We start from the raw sequence: 18,758 nt of genomic DNA on the forward strand, positions 1-18,758 counted from the left end.
CAGGACCTTTTGTAAAACCGGTGCCCAAGATTTCCTGAGACAGGATTGCAATATGGCACCTTAGTCACTTCCAATTTGATCAGGCATGAACACATCTGCCCATAAACAAACCGTCTATCCTAAGGTGTTCCCATATTTCCATATCATGCTGCAATTCTGTTAAGAGCTGTGTAAGATATTTCATAGATATTTACAATGTATTGTTGTTAAGAAATTTTAAAAGAAATTGCTCAGTGGTGGTTTCTCCATGTGATGAGGTGAGGTTTAATGAGAATATATTACTGCCATGACCATTTAAAATAGAAATGGTGTAGTAGATTAGTCAATAAGACACTATATTACAGGGGGGAATCACAGTGGCATAGTGGTACTGTCACTGGACTATTAATCTTGAGGCCCAGGCTAATGCTCTGGGGACATGGATTCAAATCTCACCAAGGCAGCTGATGGAATTTAAATTCAATATATAAATCTGGAATATAAAGCTAGTCTGAGTAATTGTGATCATGGCAACTATCATTGATTGTTGTAAAAACCCATCTGATTCACTAATGTCCTTTAGGGAAAGAAATCTACCATCCTTACCCGGGCTGGCCTACATGTGACTCCAGATCCACCACAATGTGGTTGACTCTTAACTGCCCTCTGAAATGGTCTAGCAAGTCACTCAGTTCAAGGGCAATTAGGGATGGGCAACAAATCTTGGCCTTGCCAGCGTCCACATCCCACAAAAGAATAAAGAAAAAAAACTGTCCCCAGGATGCAACACTAGCATAAGCACTGCAATATCCTAAAGCTGTGAGGAGTTTATTAGACATAGCAACTCTCTAATATTTGTGAACGCTTTGCATGAAGTTGACATTTACTTTTGATTTACAGTGAAGTCTGTCTGGACCACCTTTCCTCTAAAGAGCCGGAGTTTTCTAAGTACATCCTTCCCGGATAAAGGATCGAAGATACCTTTCAAATAAACATGCACATTCAAGGATGGGTCAGAAGATGAGTTATCATTGCCAAGTGAATGCTCCAGTTTCTACTCACATTCGGACAAGATATGTCACATATAGCTGACTTCTGACCAAAACCAAAGTGCTGTATTTCTATGATTTGGAGACATCCGAACATATGAACATGCGAATTAGGAGCAGAAGTAGGTCACTCAGCCCCTCGAGCCTGCTCCGCCATTCAATAAGATCATAGCTGATCTGATTGTAACCTCAAGTCCACATTCCTGCCTACCCCGGATAACCTTTCATCCCCTTGCTTATCAAGAACCTATCTAGCCCTGCCTTAAAAATATTCAAAGACCCTGCTTCCACCATCTTTTGAGGAAGAGAGTTCCAAAGACTCACGACCCTCCGAGAAAAAAAAAATCTCCTCATCTCTGTCCTAAATGGCCAACCCCTTATTTTTAAACAAGACCCCGAGTACCAGATTCTCTCAATAGAGGAAGCATCTCCTCCACATCCACCCTGTCAAGACACCTCAGGATCTTAAATGCTTCAATCAAGTTGCCTCCTACTCTTCTGAACTTTAGTGGATACAAGCCTAACCTGTCCAACCTTTCCACATAAGACAACCCGCCCATTCCAGGTATTAGTCTGGTAAACCTTCTCCAAACAGCTTCCAATACATTTACATCCTTCCTTAAATAAGGTGACCAGTACTGTACACAATGCTCCAGATGCGTGTGCCCTGTACAACTGAAGCATAACTTCCCACTTTTCTACTCAATTCCCCTTGCAATAAACAATAACATTTTATTAGCTTTCCAAATTACTTGCTTTACCTGCATACTAATCTTTTGCAGTTCATGCACTAGGACATCCAGCTCCCTCTGCATCTCAGAGCTCTGCAATCTCTCACCATTTAGATAATAAGCTTCTTTTCTATGCCTCCTGCCAAAATGGACAATTTCCGACTTTCCCACATTATACTAAATTTGCCAGATCTTTGCCCACTCACTTAACCTATTTATATCCCTTTGTAGTCTCCTTATGCCCTCTTTGCAACTTACTTTCCTACCTGTCTTTGCATGATCAGCAAATTTAGCAACCATACCTTCAGTCCCTTCATCCAAGTCATTTATATAAATGGTAAAAAGTTGAGGCCCCACCACTGATCCCTGCGGCACACCACTCGTTACATCTTGCCAACCAGAAAATGGTCCACTTATGCCTACTCTCTGTTTCCTAATAGACAATCTACTATCCATATCCATACCAATATGTTACCCCTAACACTATTAGCTTTTATTTTCCACAATAGTCTTTGATGGGGCACCTTATCAAATGCCTTTTGGAAGTCTAAGTACAGTACATCCACCAGTTCCCCTTTATCCACAGCACAGGGTAGCGTCCTCGGCTCAACCATCTTCAGCTGCTTCATTCATGACCTTCCTTCCATCATAAAGTCAGAAGTCAGGATGTTCGCTGATGATTGCACAATGTTCAGCACCATTCGTGACTCCTCAGATACCGAAGCAGTCCATGTCCAAATGCAGCAAGACCTGGACAAAATCCAGGCTTGGGCTGACATGTGGCAAGTAACATTCAAGCCACACAAGTGTCAGGCAATGACCATCTCCAACAAGAGAGAATCTAACCATTACCCCTTGACATTCAATGGCATTACCATCACTGAATACCCCCGAATACAATGGTATCAATGAATACCATTGACCAGAAACTGAAGTGGACTAGACAAATGAATACTGTGGCTACAAGAGCAGGTCAGAGGCTTGGGATCCAGTGGTGAGTAACTCACCTCCTGACTCCCCAAAGCCTGTCCATCATCTACAAGGCACAAGTGAGGAGTGTGATGGAATACTCCCCACTTGCCTGGATGAGTGCAGCTCCAACAACACTTAAGAAACTTGACACCATCCAGGACAAAGCAGCCCACTTGATTGGCACCCCATCCACAAACATTCACTCCCTCCACCACCGACGCACAGTAGGAGCTGTGTGTACCATCTACAAGATGCACTGCAGAAACTCACCAAGGCTCCTTTGACAGCACCTTCCAAACCCACAACCACTATCATCTAGAAGGACAAGTGCAGCAGATAGATGGGAACACCACCACCTGGAAGTTCCCTCCAAGTCACTCACCATCCTGGAAATATATTGCTGTTCCTTCATTGTCGCTGGGTCAAAATCCTGGAACTCTCTCCCTAACAACACTTTGGGTGTACCTTCACCACAGGGACTGCAGTAGTTCAAAAAGGCAGCTCACCACCACTGTCAACATGTCATTATAAGGCCAGCCTGCCGGACTCATCCCACTCCCATAGAACCATAGAAAAGTTATGGCACAGAAGGAGGCCATCCGGCCCACATTGTCCATGCCGGCCCGAGGACACCCAGGTGCCCTTTCTAAGCCCACCTTCCTGTACCTGGCCCATAGCCCTGCAGCTTACAGCACTTAAGGTGCAGATCCAGGTACTTTTTAAAAGAGTTTATAGTTTCTGCCTCTACCACCAACTTGGGCAGCGAATTCCAGACACCCACTACCCTCTGCGTAAAAAAGTTCTTCCTCATGTCCCCCCTACACCTTCTGCCATTTATCTTGAATCTATGTCCCCTGGTTCCTGAATCCTCCACCAAGGGAAACAATTTTATCCTGTCCACTCTATCTATTCCCCTCATAATTTTGTACACCTCAATCAAGTCACCTCTCAGCCTTCTTTGTTCTAAGGAAAATAACCCCAACCTATCCAATCTCTCCTCGTGGCTACACTTTTCTAACCCTGGCAACATTCTTGTAAACCTCCTCTGCACTCTCTCCAGAGCTATTACGTCCTTCCTGTAATGTGGTGACCAGAACTGCACACAATACTCCAGTTGTGGCCTCATTAGTGTTTTATACAATTCCAACATTATATCCTTACTTTTATATTCTATACCTCCACCAATGAAGGAGAGCATTCCATATGCCTTCTTTACAACCTTGTCTACTTGAACTGCTGCCTTCAGGGACCTGTGCACTTGTACGCCAAGATCTCTCACTTCATCTACCCCTCTTAGTATATTCCCATTTATTGTGTAATCCCTGTAACTGTTCAACCTCCCTAAATGTATGACCTCACACTTCTCTATGTTAAAATCCATCTGCCACTTTACCGCCCACTCCACCAACCCATCTATATTGTTTTGGAGATTATGGCTATCCTCTACACTATCCACTACTCGGCCAATCTTTGTGTCATCTGCAAATTTCCCAATCGTGCCCCTCACGTTCACGTCCAAATCGTTAACATATAACACAAACAGCAAGGGTCCCAACACCGAGCCCTGTGGAACACCACTCGAGACAAATTTCCATTCACAAGGGCATCCATCGACCATTACCCTTTGTTTCCTGTTACAAAGCCAACCTTTTATCCAGTTTGCCACATTCCCCTGAATCCCATGGGCTTTTACTTTCCTGACCAATCTGCCATGTGGGACCTTGTCAAATGCCTTGCTAAAATCCATGTACACAACATCCACTGCACTACCTTCATCAACCCTTCTTGTCACTTCCCCATTGGATCATCCGCCCACATTGGCATGGTTGCACACTGACATGTTTCACAACAGCACATAAAAGGCGAGCACTTGGCGGGCTGCACTTTGAGGGGAGCTCGGAGATGAGTGCACCGTAACATTGTGGAGCACTCGCGAGGATCACTAGTTGGACTTCAAGGTTGAGGCACATTTGTGGGAGGTGGGGTGGGGGGCAAAGGCTGCCCTGCGATTGAAGGTAGCTCTCAAGGACATGCAGGCTGGAGGGGTGGTGGGCGAGGGAAGCGGCCACGCATTACGTAATTCTTACATAAAGTGATCATTGCTCTGCAGCTAAGACAGTTCCGGCGCAGCCACATTGAGATGATTGGAGTCAGGCATCTAGCTTATTTGCCCACTCAAAGAACACAGAAGCCTGAAACTGCCACCAAATGCTCCAGAGCTTTTCACCACTTGGACACAGACTGCAAACTAATGAGCGTTTTGGATGACTGGGCGTGTTGCACGATCTCCTTCCTAAAGCTGACCATGGAGCAGTCACTGGTGAAGAGGCTCACAGCCCCTTGCAATGTCAACATCCTGATTTGGACCAGTCTCCCCCATGGTTCAAGCTAACAGTGCAGCCTTGCAGTGTGGGTTAGGAGAATGCCTGTGCCTGAGCTGACAGCACAGCCTGCAGTCCAATGGGCAAAGCTGCCCCCAATCGGTCGGGTGGAGTGGGGCAGAGGAAGGTGGAATTTCGGGCAGCCATGCAGCGCACTAAACTCTGGCCATCCAAAAGGTGCCCAGCACTCTCCTGAAGGCGTGAAGGGGCCTTCAGACTTAGCCAAGAGAGGTCCCTAGTACACCCATACTAACCCAAGCGTCTCTCTCTTTGATCCTGCTGGAGGAGTATATCAGGATCATGGAGCCTGGTGACCCACCTGTATGCCTCAGGGCGTACAGAGAGCGAAGACGACGGAGAAGAGAGCGACTGAGGTGCCTGGCTACACAGAGGGAGGAGCAGCACCCTCAGGAAGAAGGGGCAGCTGGGGATCCTGCACACTGAAAAGCCACACAGAGCCATTGTTGGTTGGCGCCGAGCTAGACCCAGGGTCTATAGACCCTGCCTTTCATTCCTGAAGATGACCAAGAACCAGTGTCGCCAAAGACTGCGCAGGTCTAGGGAACTGGTCAGTGACATCTGCCAGCTACCGCAGGATTTGGCACCAGATGGACATGGAGGGCATCCACTGCCAGTGGCCAGGAAAGTGACAGCGGCTCTCAATTTCTCTGCCAGTGGCTTCTTTCAGGGTTCCACAGGTGACCTCTGTACGATATCGGAAGCCTCCACCACAAATGCATCCATGAGGTGATGGATGTTATCTTTGCGAGGGCACACAACCTTGTGCCTTTCGCCCAAGATGCAAAAGCGATTGGATTTGCCCAGATCTCAGGTTTCCCACAGGTGCAGGGTGCGATCGACTGCACTCACATGGCGTTCAGATCTCTGTCGCAATGCATGGTCAACTATGTCCACTGCAAGGGCTTCCATTTACTGAATGTGCAGCTGGTGTGTGACCAGCACAAACGCATCTTGCAGGTCTGCGCACGGTTTCCAGGGAGTGTGCACAACTCCTACATTCTCAGTCGATCACAGATCCAGGGTCCACAGAGGCTGCAGGGATGGCTCCTTGGGGACAAGGGCTACCCACAGAGGCCGTGGCTGATGACACCCGTGCGGCAGCCTCAGGCTGCAGCAGAGCGACGCTATAATGAGGTTCATGCTGCAATTCGCAACTTGGTGGAGCAGACCATTGGGATTCTGAAGATGAGGTTCCGATGCCTGGACCAGTCTGGTGGAGCCCTGCAATGCAGTCCACAGAGGGTGTCGTCTGCTGCGCCTTTTACAACCTGGCGCTGCAACAAGGAGAGGAGCTGGCTGAGGGGGAGATGGATGAGCTGGAGGTCTCTTCCGATGAGGAGGATGTCGACGGGGATGAGGGTGAGGAGGCCCTGGAAGGCGACAATGACTGTGATGCTGCCCTTGCACTGGCTCGATGAGGCAGGCACATTCAGGAGGCCCTCAATGTTATGACCGATGCAGTTGGTAAAGCAAAGTTATTTAAAAATCCCAGAGGGAAACTTTAAACAACTGTCAAAACTTATAATTTTAAGCATTATGTTTGAGATGCAACTCTAAATTCAGGAATCAGACCACCAGTTCTCGAGGTTTTACATTAAACAAAGTGAAACATTTTATTAATTTACACAGATTAAAATATATACACTAAGATAAAAGCAAAAAACTGCGGATGCTGGAAATCCAAAACAAAAATTAAAATACCTGGAAAAACTCAGCAGGTCTGGCAGCATCTGCGGAGAGGAACACAGTTCACCTCTCTTCTATTTTTACTTAGTTCTGTTGAAGAGTCATGCGGACTCGAAACATTAACTGTGTTCCTCTCCGCAGATGCTGCCAGACCTGCTGAGTTTTTCCAGGTATTTTTATTTTTGTTTAAAATATATACACATGGCTACAAATTACTAATATCATAACTTTTAACAAATTCCCAATCTTCACTAAGGCGACAGCAACCCATAGACTTAACCAAACACCAGGCAAAGCATTTTCACCTTACGAGTTCAAAATGAGGATCTTTTCACTGTGGGGCTAGTTGGAGGCTTACAGCTGCCTTTTGACCTTACTTTGCTTCTGCTCTGTACACCCGAAAACTACTGAAGTTATACTTACCACCACTGATTGAATTCAAATTCTCATTCCTCATAATCCTTCACAAATCTAGTAGCTATTAGTGTCATGAAGCTATTAATGTATATAATATTTTGGAAAATATTTTTCTTTTAAAATAGAAGTTTAGTCTGTGGGTGTGTCTCAATCTCACCAGTCTCTTTGAATTTTACTTTTTAACAATGAAACCCCATTCATTGTACCAATTTTGTTCGTAATATAAACATATTGCTTGGTACCTGCTAGAAAGACGTCAAGTTTTCACCCCACTTCTAGAATGCTCTATTCAAAAAATGCAAATACACTCTATCTCTCTTACATATCAAAACTAGTACATATCAAAGCACCCAGACTAGCTGGCTTTAAGCCAATTAAGACACACCCGCAGACTAAACCTCTATTTTAAAAGAAAAATATTTTCCAAAATATTATATACATTAGTAGTTTCATGACACTCATAGTTACTAGATTTGTGAAAGATAATGACGATATGCAGTGAGGTGACACCACAAGATCCTCACATTGCATCTGTGAACGCGTGTCTTCAGTCTGGCTTATGGCAGCGTGAATACCCTCTGTGAGAATGCTCCTGTCTTGGAGACACAGTGGAGGCCCTAATAGTCACTCGATTGTAGGAGGATGATGATGACATGCAGTGAGGACACTCCATAAATCTTTGCATAGACTCTGAGGATGTCTGACTCCTGTCTGGCCAAGGCCAGCTCGCTTGCGCTCTGTGATCAGGGTCAGATCATAGAGACGCAGCCATGAAACTTTAGAAGTTCTGATGCTGTGCCCGCCTTCAGAACCTGAGCCCTTCAGGAGCTGGCACATAGTATCAATGGTCGCAGATGCTGGTGTGATGGGGCCAGCCCCACCTTACAGGTGCTGAGAGCACACAGAGAGAATGAGAGAACTCTGTGGCCTGCCCACTACATTCTGGCAGCAATGACCAGCACTGCCGAGGTGCAGGCATCAGTAATGTCTCCAGGAAGTGTGAGGCTGGACCATCGCTTTAGTCTGAAGGCTGCACAGAGCACAGGGAAGAGGCCCCCGGGACTGAGACACCTGCCTTTATCTTGTGCAGAAAGGTTTCACATCTGAGTGACACAAACACTGCTCATCAGAATAAGGAGCAGGGAGACATTCTTAAGAATTTATTGACAATAGTGAATATTATGTACAAATGACCAACACCCATGCCCAGGCTGTGCAACTACATCTTCTTAACTTTCCTAACCCTGCCGCTACGTCTTGGTGCTCCCCAGACATCCAGAGCGGAGGTGGAGACAGCCTGCTAACTGCTATGCCCTGTCTGTGATCACCTTGGCAGGCATCTTCTGGAGGGCCGAGACCTGCAGGACCCTGGCTTGCTTTCAGGGTCCTGCTGTGGCAATGGCACCCTCCTTGGCCTGTGGAGCTAGAGCTGCTGAGGTCACAGGAAGAGGGGTTTCGGATGGGCCGGACACTCCCAGAGTCACCTGGATGGATGGCGCTGGGGGGTACCCCTGCTGATCCTCCTCCCTATGGGTGCCCGAGAGGCCCCGGCTGATTCCATGAGCGGAAGGGGTAGCTGGAGTGAGATCAAGCTGCCCTGCCCCCTCTCGTGTACACACTGTTGGAGGCCAACTATAGCATCAGGGATGGAGTTGAGCCCGTGCAGCAGTGCAGGAGCCAAATCCTGGACCAAGGTCTCCATGGCGGAAGTCATCCTGCCAGAGTTGACCTCGGTGCCTTTACATGCTGGCGCTATCACCTCAGTCTGAAGGCAGACAGACTCCTCCATCGTGCCTTGCAATCTGAGGAGTGCAGCGGACATCCCTTCCAGATGTTCCCGAGCTTGCCTTTGCAGCTCCAGCAACTGTGACATGACCGAGTCCAGAGGCTCCTCATCTGATTCGGACTCAGCAACGTTCTGGCCTCCAGCAGTCCTCTGAGTGCCGGGGACCTGGGAAGTCCCTGCCTTCACCTGCTGTGGATCAGACAGTGCGATGTGCTCACCAGATTGTGATCCTGAGGCTACTCTAAAGCTAGGTCCCACTGAGGAGTGTGTCCCTGCACTGGTGGAGGGTGTAGGTGAGCACTGTGATGGGACTTCAGGGAGGGTACCTTCCGATTCCTCTTCAGAGGTTTTTTCTGGGCTTGATTGGAGACCCTGGGTCATGGACTCCATTGGCTGTTTCCCAGATGTGCCTGTGAAAGCAAGGGGGGATAATTAGTGCCTGGCAGTGGCCTGTGAAACAGGACACATCACTCACACATGGTTGTCTGATGGGTGTTGCACTGCTGGATCCTCACTTGGTTGAGCACCGCCGACCTCACCATCAGCACAGGAACATTCCAGATCATCGCCGGCCAGCTGGATGGCTCTGTTTTCAAAGTCCGTGAGGACCTTGATTTCACGCATTGCTCCACCAGTCTGCGACCTCTCCCTCTTGTTGTGTGCCAGCCTGTCCTACATGAATAGAGATGGAGAGAGCGTAAGCAGGACGCCTTCCAGGCCAGATGATGAGTATGCCTGGAGTGTGTGGGTGGTGAGTGGTCCCATCTATGGGATGAGTACACAATCCTCAGGGCAGATGAAGGTGAGTGTGAGAGAGTGAATGGTGATGTCCCTTGATCTGGCAGTGAGTGATGGCCCTGTGGGTGTGTGATGGGTTTGTGAGTGAGTGAGTTGAGAGTGACGAGAAGAGTGACTTACCCTGGCAGGACGAAGGAGGTCATTCAACCTATTGCAGCACTGGGTTGCCATCCTCTTTTGCAGGGAGTTGGCACTGACCACCGCTGCCACTGCCTCCCAAGCCAGATTAGTGAGGTTGCTGTCCATCATGCGGCCAGAACGGGGGTAGAGGACATTATGGGGAGCCTCCACTGTGTCCAAAAGGCACTCGAGGGACCTGTCATTGAACCTGGGAGCTGCAGTCTTTTTGCCTTTCAGGGCCACTTGGGTCTCTGCAGCAGTTGTCGGCTGGAAGCACTGAGAGGTGTGTGTGTGGCTGCACTTTAAATATGGCGCCTAGTGTGATGAAGCAGCAAGTTGATGGTGTGGCGGGCGAATGCAAGCCCGTCCGTCATGGAAATGGCATGTTTCCCGGGAATTCATAATTAACGCGGCGGGTTTGGGACGATACGATGTGAAAAGCCACCACTGCAGCCAGCGTTATTTTACACACTCGCTACCGCACTTAGTGCAAGTCTGGGGCATTTCCATCCTTTAACTCTGTTTTTCTCTCCATAGATGCTGCCTGACCTGCTGAGTATCTGCATTTTCTGTTTTTATTTGGGATATTACACAATTTTTAAAGCTATAACTGATCATGCAATGCAGTCCCTGAGTAATGGAGGTTTTATTGCCTCTCAAACTTGCTACGTAGCATGCAGACAAGACTCATCAACAAAGTGGCTTTTTCGACACAATGCATGTGTACAACTTCTGAGGAAAGGCACAAGTGGCTATAATACACACTCTGTGATGTGATAAACACTCAACCTCTCTGGGTGTTTGGTTTACATCACAGGAAAATGCTAATTTGACATATAAGCTCATATTACACCATATTTTAAAAAAAGGTTACTCAGTACAATACAAACAAACACACCCATTGGCTTTCTCACACTGGAAGACAATGGAAGTGCTAGAGCAGGACAACCTTAGCAAACACATCAGGTCTAAAACAAAAACAGAAACAGAAATACCTGGAAAAACTCAGCAGGTCTGGCAGCATCGACGGAGAAGAGCACAGTTGACGTTTCGAGTCCTCATCACCCTTCAACAGAACTAAGTAAAAATAGGAAAGGGGTGAAATATAAGCTGGTTTAAGGGGCGGGGGGGGGGGGGGGGGGGGTGGCGGGGGTGGTTGTTGGGACAAGCAGCCAGTGATAGGAGGAGATAACCAAAAGATGTCACAGACAAAAGAACAAGGAGGTGTTGAAGGTGGTGAAATTATCTAAAGGAATGTGCTAATTAAGAGTGGAGAGCAGGACAAGTAAGGTACAGATAGCTCTAGTGGGGGTGGGGTGAAATAAGACTAAAAGGGCATAAAAGGTATAGATAAACGATGGGTGGAAATACATTTAAAAATAATGGAAATAGGTGGGAAAAGAAAAATCTATATAAATTATTGGAAAAAACAAAAAGGAGGGGAAAGAAACGGAAAGGGAGTGGGGATGGAGGAGGGAGTTCAAGATCTAAAATTGTTGAACTCAATATTCAGTCCGGAAGGCTGTAAAGTGCCTAGTTGGAAGATGAGGTGCTGTTCCTCCAGTTTGCGTTGAGCTTCACTGGAACAATACAGCAAGCCAAGGACAGACATGTGGGCAAGAGAACAGGGTGGAGTGTTAAAATGGCAAGCAACAGGGAGGTCTGGGTAATGCTTGCAGAAGGTGTTCTGCAAAGTGTGCGTTTGGTCTCTCCAATGTAGAGGAAACCGCATTGGGAGCAACGAATGCAGTAGACTAAGTTGAGGGAAGTGCAAGTGAAATGCTGCTTCACTTGAAAGGAGTGTTTGGGCCCTTGGACAGTGAGGAGAGAGGAAGTGAAGGGGCAGGTGTTGCATCTTCTGCGTTTGCATGGGAAGGTGCTGTGGGAGGGGGTTGAGCAGTAGGGGGTGATGGAGAAGTGGACCAGGGTGTCACGGAGGGAATGATCCCTGCAGAATGCTGCCAGGGGGGGTGAAGGGAAGATGTGTTTGGTGGTGGCATCATGCTGGAGTTGGCGGAAATGGCGGAGGATGATCCTTTGAATGCGGAGGCTGGTGGGGTAATAAGTGAGGACAAGGGGGACCCTATCATGTTTCTGGGTATGCTTTTCAGAGAGACAATGGTAGGTAAAAGCAAAAAACTGCGGATGCTGGAAATCCAAAACAAAAACAAAAATTGGAAAAACTCAGCAGGTCTGGCAGCATCTGTAGAGAGGAACACAGTTAATGTTTCGAGTCCGAATGACTCTTCAACAAAACGGTAGGTACATGCTCAGCTGGCGTGTCCTTACTTCTAGCTCAATAGACTAGGAACATAAGAACAAGAGGAAATCATTTAGCCCCTTGAGTCTGATCTACCGTTCAATTTATGGCTGATCTGCAACCTAACTCCATATACCCATCATTGCCCCACATCCCTTAATAGCTTTGGATAATAAATGTCTATCAATCTCAGAGTTATAATTCAAACTGATCTAGCATCAATTGTCATTTGTGGAAGAGAGTTCCAAACTTCTACAACCCTTTGTAATAGTGTTTCCTAATTTCACTCCTGAAAGGTCTGGCTCTAATTTTTTAGGCTCTGCCCCCTCGGCCTAGACTCCCAGCCAGCACAAATAGTTTATCTCTATCGACCCTATCTGTTTCCCTTAATACCTTGAAAAATTTGATCAAATCACCCCTTCACATTCTAACCTTCATTTTCCTTTAACACAAAGGTTTCAAAATTATGCTCAGTCTAGCCATTGATAATTATTTGCCATTTTTAATTGAACTGTTGATTGGTTGGAATCTATTTGATCAAACCAAATAGAATCAGGGTTTCACAATGGCTAACATGAGATAATCTCGGTGATTCTGCAAAAATTGTTTCAATGTAAATAATAAGATGAGTTCTAGAATTCTAGTTCGACTGTACTCCCTGTACGTTATGTAGTCCTAAAATGACAGCAGAAATCAGATGTACTAATAGGTAAATATATTACAAAATACAAAAGCCAATACAAATGTACAGATCCCAAGAAATGGGTCACTTGTCACAAAAGAGTGAAGGATTACTATACAAATGACATGAACAGACTGATGGGTTTGCTAAGACAATGGGCACTAATCCATGAGAGAAATGCATAGTTGTAAAATTACTTATCCATTAATGGTAACAATGAGTCTCCCAGTGTGTTTTAAGATGGATTGCCGGACTGCAATCTGATAAAAGCATCTGCTAGCCAGCTATAACCATACAGGATACAAAAAAGTATTCCAGTAATAGCTGTAAATCGGAAGGTGGAGTTGAGAGAGGAACTTGGTGAAATTACAATCACTGGGGAAACAGTACTAAGCAAACTGATGGAGCTGCGGGCTAAAAAGTCTCTGAGTCCTGATGGACTTCATTCTTGGGTCTTAAAGGAGGTGGCTAATGAGGTAGTCAACGCATTGGTGTTAATTTTCCAAAATTCCCTAGATTCTGGAAAGGTTCCATCAGACTTGAAAGTAGCAAATATAACCACTCTATTCCAGAAGGGAGCGAGGCAGAAAACAGGAAATTATAGGCCAGTTAGCTTGATGTCTGTCGTGGGGAAGGTATTAGAATTGATCATTAAAGAGGTTATAGCTCGGCACTTCAGAAAAACTCAAGGTATTGGGAATAATCAGCATGGTTTTATGAAAGGGAAATCGATTTATTAGAGTTCTTTGCAGGAGTAACATGTGCTGTGGATAAAGGGGAGCCTGTAGACGTACTGTACTTGGATTTCATGGTACAATTTAAGCTTGTTATGGACAAAGAAATAGACAAGTTTCAAAAAAATGTTTTGGATTGGGGGAGAGCAGATTTTAGTAAAATAAGGCAGGATCTGGCCAAGGTAGACTGGGAACAGCTACTTGTGGGGAAATCTACAGAGAAACAGTGGGGGGTGTTCAAAAAGGAAATGGGGAGTGTACAGGCACAACATGTTCCCTCTAGGGTGATAGGAAGGAGTAACAAGCCCAGAGAACCATGGATGAACAGAGATATTCAGGTTACGATGAGAAGGAAAAGAGAGGCTTTTAGCAGGTACAAGGGAAGCAAATCAGCGGAGGCATTAGTGGAGTATAGACAGTGCAGGGTGGAGCTTAAGAAAGCAATTAGGAGAGCAAAGAGGGGATATGAGAAAGCTCTGGCCGGTAAAAGTAGGGAAAATCCCAAGATATTCCATAAGTATATCAATGGGAAAAGGATAACCAGGGAAAGAGTAGGGCCCAGAATGAACCAAGGGGCAATCTATGGGTGGAGCCAGAGGACATCGGTAGAATGTTGAACGAATACTTCTCATCCGTCTTCACCCAAGAGAATGAGGATGAAGGTATCGAACTTGGGGAGAGAGACTGTGAGGTTCTTGAGCAAATTGATATAGGGAGTGACAAGGTATTGGAGGTGTTGGCAGGCTTAAAAGTGGACAAATCTCAAGGTCCAGATGATTTGTGTCCTAGACTGCTGAGGGAGGCAAGGGAGGAGATCGCAGGGGCTCTGACCCAAATTTTTAATTCCTCTCTGGCCACGGGGAAGGTGCCAGAGGACTGGAGAACAGCTAATGTGGTTCCACTATTTAAGAAGGGTTGCAGAGAGAAGCCAGGGAACTACAGGCCAGTGAGTCTCACGTCAGTGATAGGGAAACTATTGGAGAAAATTCTGAAGGAGAGAATCTATCTCCACTTGGAGAGGCAAGGTTTGATCAGGGATAGTCAGCATGGCTTTGTCAGAGGGAGGTCATGCCTAACAAATTTGATTGAATTTTTTGAGGAGGTGACCAGGTGTGTAGATGAGGGTAGTGCAGTTGATGTAGTTTATATGGATTTCAGCAAAGTCTTTGACAAGGTCCCACATGGGAGACTTATAAAGAAGGCAAAGGCACATGGGATACAGGGTAATTTGATAAGGTGGATTCAAAATTGGCTTAGTTGTAGGAGACAGGGGGTGATGACAGAAGGCTACTTTAGTGACTGGAAGCCAGTGTCCACTTGCGTACCACAGGGATCTGTGCTGGGTCCCCTATTATTCATCATTTATATAAACGACATAGATGACTATGTGGGGGGTAGGATTAGTAAGTTTGTGGATGGCACAAAGATTGGCCGAGTGGTTAACAGTGAGGTTGAGTGTCTTGGGCTACAGGAAGATATAGACGGGATGGTCAAATGGGCAGATAAGTGGCAGATGGAATTTAACCCTGAAAAGTAAGAGTTGATACACTTTGGAAGGAGTAATTTGACAAGGAAGTATTCAATGAACGGCATGACACAAGGAAGTTCTGAGGAACAAAGGGACCTTGGCGTGTGTGTATATAAATCTCTGAAGGCAGAGGGGCATTTTAGTGGGGTGGTGAAAAAGGCATATGGGATACTTGCCTTTATCAATCAAGGCATAGATTACAAAAGTAGGGAGGTCATGTTGGAGTTGTATAGAACCTTGGTGAGGCTGGAGTACTGTGTGCAGTTCTGGTCACCACATTATAGGAAGGATGTGATTACACTGGAGGGGGTGCAGAGGAGATTCACCAGGATGTTGCCTGGGATGAAACATTTAAGTTATGAAGAGAGGTTGGATAGACTTGGGTTGTTTTCGTTGGAGCAGAGAAGACTGAGGAATGACCTGATCGAGGTGTACAAGATTATGAGGGGCATGGACAGGGTGGATAGGGAGCAGCTGTTCCCCTTAGTTGAAGGGTCAGTCACGAGGGGACATAAGTTCAAGGTGAGGGGCAGGAGGTTTAGCGGGGGTGTGAGGAAAAACTTTTTTATCCAGAGGGTGGTGACGGTTTGGAATGCGCTGCCTGGGAGGGAGTTGGAGGGGGGTTGCCTCACATCCTTTATAAAGTACCTGGATAAGCACTTGGCACGTCATAACATTCAAGGGTATGGGCCAAGTGCTGGTAAATGGGATTAGGTAGGTAGGTCAGGTGTTTCTCACATGTCAGTGCAGACTCAATGGGCCGAAGGGCCTCTTCTGCACTGTGTGATTCTGTGATTTCCAGAAAGCATTCGATAAGGTGCCATATCAAAGGTTATTGCAGAAATTAAAAGCTCATTGTGTAGGGGGTAACATATTAACATGGATAGAAGATTGGCTGGCTAGCAGAAAACAGAGTATGCATAAATGGGTCTTTGTCTGACTGGCAGGCATGACAAGTGGAGTCCCTGCAGATGTGGGGGGGGAGTTAAATTTGCAGATGACACAAAGATAGGTAGGAAAGTATGTTGTGAAGAAGACACAAGGAGTTTGCAGACAGATATAGATAAATTGAGCGAGTGGGCAAAAATCTGGCAGATGGAGTACAATGTGGAAAAATGTGAAGTTGTTCATTTTGGCCAGAAGAATAAAAAAGCAGAGTATTAGTTAAACGGAGTATGACTGCAGAATTCTGAGGTGCAGAGGGATCTAGGTGTTCTCGTGCATGAGTCACAAAAAGTTAGCATGCAGGTACAGCAAGTAATCAAGAAAGCTAGTGGATTGTTATCCTTTATTACGAGAGGAATTGAACATAAAAGTAAGGATGTTATGCTTCAGTTATACAGGGCATTGGTGAGACCACATCTCAAATACTGTGGGCAGTTTTGGTCTCCTTATTTAAGGAAGGATGTAAATGCATTGCAGGCAGTTCAGAGGAAGTTTACTAGATTGATACCTGGAATGAGCAGGTTGTCTTATGAGGAAAGGCTGGACAGACTGGGCTTGTTTCCACTCTAGTTTAGAAGAGTGAGGGGTGACTTGATTGAAGTATATAAGATCCTGAACGGTACTGACAAGGTGGACGTTGAAAGGATGTTTCCTCTTGTGGGTGAGTCCAGAACTGGGGGGCACTGTTTTAAAATTAGGGGTTGCCCTTTCAGGACAGAGATGAGGAGAGTTTTTTTTCTCTCAGAGGGTTGTGCGGCTTTGGAACTCTCTGCCTCAGAAGGCAGTTGAAGTGGGGTCACTGAATATTTTTAAGGCGGAGGTAGATAGATTCTTGTTAGGCAAGGGAATCAAAGGTTATTGGAGGTAGATGGGAATGTGGAACTCAAAACACAAACAGATCAGCCATGATCTTATTGAATAGCGGAGCAGGCACGAGGGGCTGAATGGCCTACTTCTGTTCATATTTTGTATATTTGCATGCGTGTCTATACGTACGTTGGTATTTCCATGTGCTGTATCACAAAGTTTTAAAAGGTAGACTTCTGCTCATTATAAAGAAAGCTTTTAGTGGGGGTTGTTCCTGCAGCTGAAAAGTACATGCGGTTCAGGTGTGGCGTTAGTAAGCAGTGAGCAACTCATACATCCATGGCCCCCACCCACTGAATGCTGCATGGTGTGGCAACAAGGAGGGGAATCATTCATACCCAGTTCATTCTCTTCCACAGGTCACTGGTGTAGAATGCTTTGAGACATGCAGCCAAGTTCTCAGGTAATGGCATCTAAGTTCAAATCTTTGCCTACCTATAGTCAGCTTCGTAGTCACTTCACACCTTTTGGAAGTCCGTGTACACTGATTAATTGTATTACCCTCATCAACTGTATTACCCTCTCTGTTACTTCATCGAAAAACTCCAGCAAGTTAGTTAAACACAATTTGCCCTTAACAAATCCATGCTGGCTATCCTTAGTTCATCTACATTTGTCCAAGTGACTGTAAATTTTGTCTGGGATTATAATTTCTAGAAGCTTCCCCACCACCAAGGTTAAACTGACTGGCCTGTAATTGCTGGGCTTATCCTTAAACCCTTTTTAACAAGAGTATAACATTTGCAATTCTCCACTCCTCAGGCACAGCACTGTGTCAAAGGAGGATTGCCTCTGCAATTTCCACTCTTACTTCCCTCAGTATCCTCACTACATCCCATCTGGTCCAGGTGGCTTATTGGCCATAAATGCAGCCAGCCTTATTAATCCCTCCTCTTTATCAATTTTCAGTCCTTCCAGTGTCTCAACGACCCTCTTCAGTACACAATACATCAGCATCTTCCTCTGTATTAAGCCAGGTGTAAAATGCTCATTTAATACTCAGCCATGCCCCCTGCCTCCATGTGTAAACCCCATTTTAGCCCTGCTCCTCTTCTTACCACCGTTTTATTATTTATATGTCCATAGAGGACTTTTGGATTCCATTTTATGTTAGCTGCCAGTCCCTTCTCATACTGTCTCTTTGCTTCTCTTTATTTCTTTTATCGCTTCTCCTCTGAACCTTCTATATTCAGCCTGGTTATTACTTGTGTCATGAACATGTAGTTGTGATTTTACAGATGTAAAGAAAGCTAATCTTCCTTTTAAATGGACACCAGATGCCTTAAAGATGGCTGCCAAAAGTCAGCTGACCTTTTCCACTGTAATGTGCTCAAGCCTCCAGAAAGCTCGAACTGGATTGCAGGGAGACATATCCAGATATGTGGAGAAGTTTGAAATTCAATTCGCATTTCCACAAGAATAAACAGAAGCTCATTGTGGCTTCCCTGAAGGTGTTAATAGCTCTTATCTCCTCTAACCTGGGAGAATGGGAACCATTGAAGTTAACGGCTAAGACATTTAAAAGATTAGTTACCTTGGCTAAAAAGGCAATGCCCCCAATACCTAATATGAAAGCATGATTCAAAGGTTTGGGATAGCAGCCATTTTAAATTTTGGAGCTGTATAAAGAGAGGCTGTGAACAGCCATTTTGGTGTTCAGATCCACCTTGAATATCATGAGAGAGACACATTGAAACAGAAACTGCTTCTCAACAGGGAGATAAAGGCAAAATACTGCGGATGCTGGAAATCTGAAACAAAAACAAAAATTGCTGGAAAAACTCAGCAGGTCTGACAGCATC

This window comes from Cetorhinus maximus, chromosome 21 (genome assembly GCF_964194155.1).
Source record: "Cetorhinus maximus chromosome 21, sCetMax3.hap1.1, whole genome shotgun sequence".
NCBI lineage: Eukaryota > Metazoa > Chordata > Chondrichthyes > Lamniformes > Cetorhinidae > Cetorhinus > Cetorhinus maximus.